The following is a 12,287-nucleotide window of genomic DNA, read 5'->3' as shown; positions in this document are numbered from 1 at the left end:
ACTGTGACGATGGTGATGGCCTGGAGTGTCGTGCAGACTGTGTTTTCGGTTTTCTTTGAGGATGTGTGTGTGTGTGTGTGTGTGTGTGTGTGTGTGTGTGTGTGTGTGTGTGTGTGTGTGTGTGTGTGTGTGTGTGTGTGTGTGTGTGTGTGTGTGTGTGTGTGTGTGTGTGTGTGTGTGTGTGTGTGTGTGTGTATGTGTGTGTGTGTGTGTGTGTGTGTGTGATGGAGATAGCTGGGTAGACAGGCTGTATTGAGGCAGAGAGGCTACGAACAAAAGGTCTAATGCTGCAGGAAGGACAGAGCAGAGAGAGAGACGGAGAGAGATAGTGGAGGGAGAGAGAGAGAATGAAAGAATGAGAGAGAAGACAGAGAAGGAAAAAGCGAGAGGAGAAAGAGAGAGAGAGAGGAAGAGTAGAGAAAGAGACGAGAGAGCGAGGAGGAGAGAGAGAAGGAAACAGAGAGAGTAGGAGAGAGAGAGAGAGTGGAGGAAAGGAGGGATAGAATAGTGAGAGGAAGAGAGTGCCAGAACTCAAAGTGAGTGCAGCTAAATCTCTCAAAGCTCAGTCAATAACACAGAGGGCTCTTAGAAAACAATCCCTTCTACACTGTCAGAACCCTTCTACACTGTCAGAACCCTTCTACACTGTCAGAACCCTTCTACACTGTCAGAACCCTTCTACACTGTCAGGACCCTTCTACACTGTCAGAACCCTTCTACACTGTCAGAACCCTTCTACACTGTCAGAACCCTTCTACACTGTCAGGACCCTTCTACACTGTCAGAACCCTTCTACACTATGTCAGAACCCTTCTACACTGTCAGGACCCTTCTACACTATGTCAGGACCCTTCTACACTATGTCAGAACCCTTCTACACTATGTCAGAACCCTTCTACACTGTCAGCACCCTTCTACACTGTCAGAACCCTTCTACACTGTCAGAACCCTTCTACACTATGTCAGATCCCTTCTACACTGTCAGAACCCTTCTACACTGTCAGAACCCTTCTACACTATGTCAGAACCCTTCTACACTATCAGAACCCTTCTACACTATGTCAGATCCCTTCTACACTGTCAGAACCCTTCTACACTGTCAGAACCCTTCTACACTGTCAGAACCCTTCTACACTGTCAGAACCCTTCTACACTGTCAGAACCCTTCTACACTGTCAGAACCCTTCTACACTGTCAGAACCCTTCTACACTATGTCAGGACCCTTCTACACTATGTCAGAACCCTTCTACACTGTCAGAACCCTTCTACACTGTCAGAACCCTTCTACACTGTAGGAACCCTTCTACACTATGCCAGGACCCTTCTACACTGTCAGAACCCTTCTACACTGTCAGAACCCTTCTACACTGTCAGAACCCTTCTACACTATGTCAGAACCCTTCTACACTGTCAGAACCCTTCTTCACGGTCAGAACCCTTCTACACTGTCAGAACCCTTCTACACTGTCAGAACCCTTCTACACTATGTCAGAACCCTTCTACACTGTCAGAACCCTTCTTCACGGTCAGAACCCTTCTACACTGTCAGAACCCTTCTACACTGTCAGAACCCTTCTACACTATGTCAGAACCCTTCTACACTGTCAGAACCCTTCTACACTATGTCAGAACCCTTCTACACTATGTCAGAACCCTTCTACACTATGTCAGGACCCTTCTACACTATGTCAGGACCCTTCTACACTATGTCAGGACCCTTCTACACTATGTCAGGACCCTTCTACACTATGTCAGAACCCTTCTACACTATGTCAGGACCCTTCTACACTATGTCAGGACCCTTCTACACTATGTCAGAACCCTTCTACACTGTCAGAACCCTTCTACACTATGTCAGAACCTTTCTACACTATGCCGGGCTGGTTTGGCCTTTGGCGAATTGTGTTACATCATAGTGATGTCGAAAGCTTCTGTTGTCAGTTATTCATCCTGACAGTGAGTTTAGCTCAGAGCTCAGCAGAGGTCATGTCCCCTGGGTCACTACAGTATAGGTCTTAACAGAACCTGTGCTCTTTAGCTGTGGTTCATTTCCTGTTGCTGTTGCCGTCCAATAGGACTATTCAGAGCCAAACAGCTGCACCAAAACGTACTGTAACTTTGTGTGGCATTTTCCTATAATCAAAGTCAAATAATTAGCCTGACGAGAAACAATGTGTTATTTATAAACCAATGGCTGGATTGGGATTGAAAAAGGTACCGAGACATCTAGGTGAAAAACACAAACTGGACCTCACTGTCTACTGGAACTAGAATGCTGTTTCCTTCTGGTTTACAGGTGGTGAAAGATGAGCTGTCCTCTGCCGTATGAAGCTTCCTGAAACACCCCGCGGTTTCCCATCCCCCGACCGCTGGAGACCTCCTCAGCTAACAAGCCACGGGAGAAAACACCATCACGGTCTTTTATCTCTGAGAGGAGGAACGGATGAAATACACAACGGAAAAGATGACAAAACATGACTCACTGGAGTACAGGGCTCTGACATGCCTTTCCATTAGGGACAACTGACAGGATGTAGAATACACCACCTGGACAACATCACTGACAGGATATAGATTACAACCAGGTGGACAACATCACTGACAGGATATAGAATACACCACCTGGACAACATCACTGACAGGATATAGAATACACCCACCTGGACAACATCACTGACAGGATATAGATTACACCCACCTGGACAACATCACTGACAGGATATAGAATACACCACCTGGACAACATCACTGACAGGATATAGAATACACCCACCTGGACAACATCACTGACAGGATATAGAATACACCACCTGGACAACATCACTGACAGGATATAGAATACACCCACCTGGACAACATCACTGACAGGATATAGAATACACCCACCTGGACAACATCACTGACAGGATATAGAATACACCACCTGGACAACATCACTGACAGGATATAGAATACACCCACCTGGACAACATCACTGACAGGATATAGAATACAACCAGGTGGACAACATCACTGACAGGATATAGAATACACCACCTGGACAACATCACTGACAGGATATAGAATACACCACCTGGACAACATCACTGACAGGATATAGAATACAACCAGGTGGACAACATCACTGACAGGATATAGAATACACCACCTGGACAACATCACTGACAGGATATAGAATACACCCACCTGGACAACATCACTGACAGGATATAGAATACACCCACCTGGACAACATCACTGACAGGATATAGAATACACCACCTGGACAACATCACTGACAGGATATAGAATACACCCACCTGGACAACATCACTGACAGGATATAGAATACACCCACCTGGACAACATCACTGACAGGATATAGAATACACCACCTGGACAACATCACTGACAGGATATAGAATACACCCACCTGGACAACATCACTGACAGGATATAGAATACAACCAGGTGGACAACATCACTGACAGGATATAGAATACACCACCTGGACAACATCACTGACAGGATATAGAATACACCACCTGGACAACATCACTGACAGGATATAGAATACAACCAGGTGGACAACATCACTGACAGGATATAGAATACACCACCTGGACAACATCACTGACAGGATATAGAATACACCACCTGGACAACATCACTGACAGGATATAGAATACAACCAGGTGGACAACATCACTGACAGGATGTAGAATACACCACCTGGACAACATCACTGACAGGATATAGAATACACCACCTGGACAACATCACTGATAGGATATAGAATACACCACCTGGACAACATCACTGACAGGATATAGAATACACCACCTGGACAACATCACTGACAGGATATAGAATACACCACCTGGACAACATCACTGACAGGATATAGAATACACCCACCTGGACAACATCACTGACAGGATATAGAATACACCACCTGGACAACATCACTGACAGGATATAGAATACACCACCTGGACAACATCACTGACAGGATATAGAATACACCCACCTGGACAACATCACTGACAGGATATAGAATACACCCACCTGGACAACATCACTGACAGGATATAGAATACACCACCTGGACAACATCACTGACAGGATATATAATACACCACCTGGACAACATCACTGACAGGATATAGAATACACCCACCTGGACAACATCACTGACAGGATATAGAATACACCCACCTGGACAACATCACTGACAGGATATAGAATACACCCACCTGGACAACATCACTAACAGGATATAGAATACAACCAGGTGGACAACATCACTGACAGGATATAGAATACACCACCTGGACAACATCACTGACAGGATATAGAATACACCCACCTGGACAACATCACTGACAGGATATAGAATACACCACCTGGACAACATCACTGACAGGATATAGAATACACCCACCTGGACAACATCACTGACAGGATATAGAATACAACCAGGTGGACAACATCACTGACAGGATATAGAATACACCACCTGGACAACATCACTGACAGGATATAGAATACACCACCTGGACAACATCACTGACAGGATATAGAATACACCACCTGGACAACATCACTGACAGGATATAGAATACACCCACCTGGACAACATCACTGACAGGATATAGAATACACCACCTGGACAACATCACTGACAGGATATAGAATACACCACCTGGACAACATCACTGACAGGATATAGAATACACCACCTGGACAACATCACTGACAGGATATAGAATACACCCACCTGGACAACATCACTGACAGGATATAGAATACACCACCTGGACAACATCACTGACAGGATATAGAATACACCCACCTGGACAACATCACTGACAGGATATAGAATACACCCACCTGGACAACATCACTGACAGGATATAGAATACACCACCTGGACAACATCACTGACAGGATATAGAATACACCACCTGGACAACATCACTGACAGGATATAGAATACACCACCTGGACAACATCACTGACAGGATATAGAATACAACCAGGTGGACAACATCACTGACAGGATATAGAATACACCACCTGGACAACATCACTGACAGGATATAGAATACACCACCTGGACAACATCACTGACAGGATATAGAATACAACCAGGTGGACAACATCACTGACAGGATGTAGAATACACCACCTGGACAACATCACTGACAGGATATAGAATACACCACCTGGACAACATCACTGACAGGATATAGAATACACCACCTGGACAACATCACTGACAGGATATAGAATACACCACCTGGACAACATCACTGACAGGATATAGAATACAACCAGGTGGACAACATCACTGACAGGATATAGAATACACCCACCTGGACAACATCACTGACAGGATATAGAATACACCCACCTGGACAACATCACTGACAGGATATAGAATACACCACCTGGACAACATCACTGACAGGATATATAATACACCACCTGGACAACATCACTGACAGGATATAGAATACACCCACCTGGACAACATCACTGACAGGATATAGAATACACCCACCTGGACAACATCACTGACAGGATATAGAATACACCCACCTGGACAACATCACTACCAGGATATAGAATACAACCAGGTGGACAACATCACTGACAGGATATAGAATACACCACCTGGACAACATCACTGACAGGATATAGAATACACCACCTGGACAACATCATTGACAGGATATAGAATACACCCACCTGGACAACATCACTGACAGGATATAGAATACACCACCTGGACAACATCACTGACAGGATATAGAATACAACCAGGTGGACAACATCACTGACAGGATGTAGAATACACCACCTGGACAACATCACTGACAGGATATAGAATACACCCACCTGGACAACATCACTGACAGGATGTAGAATACACCACCTGGACAACATCACTGACAGGATATAGAATACAACCAGGTGGACAACATCACTGACAGGATATAGAATACAACCAGGTGGACAACATCACTGACAGGATGTAGAATACACCCACCTGGACAACATCACTGACAGGATGTAGAATACACCACCTGGACAACATCACTGACAGGATATAGAATACAACCAGGTGGACAACATCACTGACAGGATATAGAATACACCACCTGGACAACATCACTGACAGGATATAGAATACACCCACCTGGACAACATCACTGACAGGATATAGAATACAACCAGGTGGACAACATCACTGACAGGATATAGAATACACCCACCTGGACAACATCACTGACAGGATATAGAATACACCACCTGGACAACATCACTGACAGGATATAGAATACAACCAGGTGGACAACATCACTGACAGGATATAGAATACACCCACCTGGACAACATCACTGACAGGATATAGAATACACCCACCTGGACAACATCACTGACAGGATATAGAATACACCCACCTGGACAACATCACTGACAGGATATAGAATACACCACCTGGACAACATCACTGACAGGATATAGAATACACCACCTGGACAACATCACTGACAGGATATAGAATACACCACCTGGACAACATCACTGACAGGATGTAGAATACACCCACCTGGACAACATCACTGACAGGATGTAGAATACACCCACCTGGACAACATCACTGACAGGATGTAGAATACACCACCTGGACAACATCACTGACAGGATATAGAATACACCAGGTGGACAACATCACTGACAGGATATAGAATACACCCACCTGGACAACATCACTGACAGGATATAGAATACAACCAGGTGGACAACATCACTGACAGGATATAGAATACACCACCTGGACAACATCACTGACAGGATATAGAATACACCCACCTGGACAACATCACTGACAGGATGTAGAATACACCACCTGGACAACATCACTGACAGGATATAGAATACAACCAGGTGGACAACATCACTGACAGGATATAGAATACAACCAGGTGGACAACATCACTGACAGGATGTAGAATACACCCACCTGGACAACATCACTGACAGGATGTAGAATACACCACCTGGACAACATCACTGACAGGATATAGAATACAACCAGGTGGACAACATCACTGACAGGATATAGAATACAACCAGGTGGACAACATCACTGACAGGATATAGAATACACCACCTGGACAACATCACTGACAGGATATAGAATACACCACCTGGACAACATCACTGACAGGATATAGAATACACCCACCTGGACAACATCACTGACAGGATATAGAATACACCACCTGGACAACATCACTGACAGGATATAGAATACAACCACCTGGACAACATCACTGACAGGATATAGAATACACCACCTGGACAACATCACTGACAGGATATAGAATACACCCACCTGGACAACATCACTGACAGGATATAGAATACACCCACCTGGACAACATCACTGACAGGATATAGAATACACCCACCTGGACAACATCACTGACAGGATATAGAATACACCCACCTGGACAACATCACTGACAGGATATAGAATACACCCACCTGGACAACATCACTGACAGGATATAGAATACACCCACCTGGACAACATCACTGACAGGATATAGACAGATTAAACCAGGTGGACAATGTGTCTGATATGGACCGGACACAGCAGCACTGCTCTGATGACCTGCAGAGAAGAGAGGACACAAACAGACAGAGGTACAGAAGACGTTACTTGAATCACCTTCCAGAGACATTACATAACACATGAATAATGTACAGATATGTGTAAAACCCACTGATCGTGGTACCCCCCCCCCTTTTGATTAATGTATTCAACATGACCCCGGAGCAACATACTCCTAATGCTGAGAAACAGGTGTGTGAAAATGACAGATAATGACAACAATACGAGGAGGGAGGGGGGGGTTCTGTATGTAGACGTTGAATAATGTAATGTTCTGTATAGATAATGCCATCAATAAGACGAGGTTCGGTATGGTGACATGGAATAATATCGTGTTCTACACCATAACATAATGTTGAAAACGTGGACAGCTCGTCAGGCAGAAATAAAGACCGTAGTTTTCATTCTGTGTCAACAAACTGTTCTAAAAAAAAAAAAGACTTATCTGTTCTTCTCGGCTCTGTTGGCTGTTGGAGTTATTACATTGTTAAATCTATATTTTTTTAAGGTATTATATATATCTATATGTTTTATATGAAAAGGGATTGGTTTGAAAACTGGAGATTTTTATTTGATAGATTTATAACATCGATTATTTTTATTTTTTTATGTTGATAAAATGTTTTGTCTTGATGAGAACATGGCAGGCAGGTAGAGGGTGACAAAAAAACAAAATGGCTTCCTTTCAAAACAATCATTATTCTGTGTTCACGTGCTAATCGGAACTTGGAACTTTCCGACTTGCTAACTGGTCGTGGTTATACACGTGTCGCGTTCAACCAGTTAGAAAGTCAGAATTTCCTAGTTTCCGACTAGCAAGTGAACACGACTTTAAAGCCCCGTTTTCCGGCGCAGGGATATGACGTCATCAGTATGAATCTGCTGCAGGTGTTTTGACGAATGTTCATATGTCTTTTTTTTTTTTATCATTTAAATGATTGATTGTTTAAAAAAAAAAAAAGTGTTTTTATCAGAATGCTGTATCACTGTTTATTGATTGAAGGCATCTACCTCAGTGTCCGCATCACGTTTCATTTTAAACAGCAGCTGTAACCGCTGGGTCGTGTTCAAATGGAAGAAAACAGGGAGGTGACTACCTTTGAGTTGTCCAATAAGAAACACTCATTTTTGGGTTTTTTCCCCATGGCAAAACGGTTTGGTACGGGCAGTACAGGTCACAAATGGCGGGAACGGGAAAGAACGGGTCGGGGTCATAACATAGTGGAAACGCAAATATTCACTTCACTGTGCTGAGTCTCTTCACGCCATCCCACACCCACTGACCCCATCTCCCTCCCCAGCACTGAGCCATCTCACTGACCCCATCTCCCTCCCCAGCATTGAGCCATCTCACACCCACTGACCCCATCTCCCTCCCCAGCACTGAGCCATCTCACACCTACTGACCCCATCTCCCTCCCCAGCACTGAGCCATCTCACACCCACTGACCCCATCTCCCTCCCCAGCACTGAGCCATCTCACTGACCCCATCTCCCTCCCCAGCACTGAGCCATCTCACTGACCCCATCTCCCTCCCCAGCACTGAGCCTCAGAGGGCTGGAACAGGCTAGCCAGGTCAGAGCGTATTACCAGCTAACTGCTCAGCAGGCTGACCACAGGGGTCTATGTCTCTCAGTGTGACCGAACTCTCCAGCACAACAGCCGCTAGGCTAGTTAGGAGAAACAAGCTTAATTGATACAGGAGGGAATCAACAGGTTCATTGATTCTGACTGGAGATGAGATGCTTTTCTTATGATGTTTAAATTCATATGATTGTTGAGACATTTCCTCTTTAATTTGTGATCTATTTTTTGATGAATAAACATTTTTATTATTATCGATTGTATTTACTTGGCCACCGTGGCCTTTTTATTGCCTTTAACATCCCTTATCTCACCTCATTTGCTCACATTGTATATAGACTTATTTTTTCTACTGTATTATTGACTGTATGTTTGTTTATGTGTAACTCTGTGTTGTTGTATGTGTCGAACTGCTTTGCTTTATCTTGGCCAGGTCGCAATTGTAAATGAGAACGTGTTCTCAACTTGCCTACTTGGTTATATATAAAGGTGAAATAAAAATAAAATAAATAAATAGTTGATATTTTCTGTCCATGTGAGCCAGATCAAATGAAAGAGTCCTAGGTACACTTCCCACCACCTCATTACATAGAACATGTATCTTATACTAGGTACACTTCCCACCACTTCATTAAATAGAACATGTATCTTATACTAGGTACACTTCCCACCACAGCATTAAATAGAACATGTATCTTATACGAGGTACACTTCCCACCACAGCATTAAATATAACATGTATCTCATACGAGGTACACTTCCCACCACAGCATTAAATAGAACATGTATATGGCTCTGACTGTGTATGCTAAACTCTCCCCTCCTCCCCAGTTTAAAACCTGACCCCCAAAAACAGCATTTGGGGATTTGAATTCCGTCAGAGGGAAAAGAGATTAGCCCAACTGTGAAGCACTAAACCCCTCTCTCCACCAGGCAGTAGGAACCATGCAGCGAACCTATAACAGCTAACAGCTATACCATCTATCTGCTGCTGACCCAGTTAGGTGATAATATAACAGCTATACCATCTATCTGCTGCTGACCCAGTCAGGTGATAATATACCAGCTATACCATCTATCTGCTGCTGACCCAGTTAGGTGATAATATACCAGCTATACCATCTATCTGCTGCTGACCCAGTTAGGTGATAATATACCAGCTATACCATCTATCTGCTGCTGACCCAGTTAGGTGATAATATACCATCTATCTGCTGCTGACCCAGTCAGGTGATAATATACCAGCTATACCATCTATCTGCTGCTGACCCAGTTAGGTGATAATATACCAGCTATACCATCTATCTGCTGCTGACCCAGTCAGGTGATAATATACCAGCTATACCATCTATCTGCTGCTGACCCAGTTAGTTGATAATATACCAGCTATACCATCTATCTGCTGCTGACCCAGTTAGGTGATAATATACCAGCTATACCATCTATCTGCTGCTGACCCAGTTAGGTGATAATATACCAGCTATACCATCTATCTGCTGCTGACCCAGTTAGGTGATAATATACCAGCTATACCATCTATCTGCTGCTGACCCAGTTAGGTGATAATATACCAGCTATACCATCTATCTGCTGCTGACCCAGTTAGGTGATAATATACCATCTATCTGCTGCTGACCCAGTCAGGTGATAATATACCAGCTATACCATCTATCTGCTGCTGACCCAGTTAGGTGATAATATAACAGCTATACCATCTATCTGCTGCTGACCCAGTCAGGTGATAATATACCAGCTATACCATCTATCTGCTGCTGACCCAGTTAGGTGATAATATACCAGCTATACCATCTATCTGCTGCTAACCCAGTTAGGTGATAATATACCATCTATCTGCTGCTGACCCAGTCAGGTGATAATATACCAGCTATACCATCTATCTGCTGCTGACCCAGTTAGGTGATAATATACCATCTATCTGCTGCTGACCCAGTCAGGTGATAATATACCAGCTATACCATCTATCTGCTGCAGACCCAGTTAGGTGATAATATACCAGCTATACCATCTATCTGCTGCTGACCCAGTTAGGTGATAATATACCATCTATCTGCTGCTGACCCAGTTAGGTGATAATATACCAGCTATACCATCTATCTGCTGCTGACCCAGTTAGGTGATAATATAACAGCTATACCATCTATCTGCTGCTGACCCAGTTAGGTGATAATATACCAGCTATACCATCTATCTGCTGCAGACCCAGTTAGGTGATAATATAACAGCTATACCATCTATCTGCTGCAGACCCAGTTAGGTGATAATATAACAGCTATACCATCTATCTGCTGCTGACCCAGTTAGGTGATAATATACCAGCTATACCATCTATCTGCTGCAGACCCAGTTAGGTGATAATATAACAGCTATACCATCTATCTGCTGCTGACCCAGTTAGGTGATAATATAACAGCTATGCCATCTATCTGCTGCAGACCCAGTTAGGTGATAATATACCATCTATCTGCTGCTGACCCAGTTAGGTGATAATATACCAGCTATACCATCTATCTGCTGCAGACCCAGTTAGGTGATAATATACCATCTATCTGCTGCTGACCCAGTTAGGTGATAATATACCAGCTATACCATCTATCTGCTGCAGACCCAGTTAGGTGATAATATACCATCTATCTGCTGCTGACCCAGTTAGGTGATAATATACCAGCTATACCATCTATCTGCTGCTGACCCAGTCAGGTGATAATATACCAGCTATACCATCTATCTGCTGCTGACCCAGTCAGGTGATAATATACCATCTATCTGCTGCTGACCCAGTTAGGTGATAATATAACAGCTATACCATCTATCTGCTGCTGACCCAGTTAGGTGATAATATACCAGCTATACCATCTATCTGCTGCTGACCCAGTTAGGTGATAATATACCAGCTATACCATCTATCTGCTGCTGACCCAGTCAGGTGATAATATAACAGCTATACCATCTATCTGCTGCAGACCCAGTTAGGTGATACCAGCTATACCATCTATCTGCTGCTGACCCAGTTA

The 12,287-nt window shown here is 43.8% G+C and overlaps 1 long non-coding RNA gene across 3 annotated transcripts; it reads left to right on the top strand.

The window, feature by feature from the left end:
* The first annotated feature begins 3,605 nt into the window (after window positions 1-3,605).
* Window positions 3,606-9,774, top strand: LOC129850929 (uncharacterized). Of its 3 annotated transcripts, none has more exons than XR_008758899.1 (4): window positions 3,606-3,675; window positions 4,275-5,320; window positions 5,623-5,809; window positions 5,960-9,774. It is a non-coding gene; the product is annotated as an uncharacterized LOC129850929 (long non-coding RNA). The 3 variants fall into 3 exon arrangements; XR_008758900.1 differs by having other exon boundaries at window positions 5,623-7,088; window positions 7,127-9,774; XR_008758898.1 differs by having other exon boundaries at window positions 5,623-9,774.
* The last annotated feature ends 2,513 nt before the right edge of the window (window positions 9,775-12,287 follow it).

Source organism: Salvelinus fontinalis, unplaced genomic scaffold (assembly GCF_029448725.1).
Source record: "Salvelinus fontinalis isolate EN_2023a unplaced genomic scaffold, ASM2944872v1 scaffold_2510, whole genome shotgun sequence".
NCBI lineage: Eukaryota > Metazoa > Chordata > Actinopteri > Salmoniformes > Salmonidae > Salvelinus > Salvelinus fontinalis.
The sequence above is the reverse complement of the archived record's forward strand: the minus strand, read 5'-3'. Positions and strand labels throughout refer to the sequence as shown.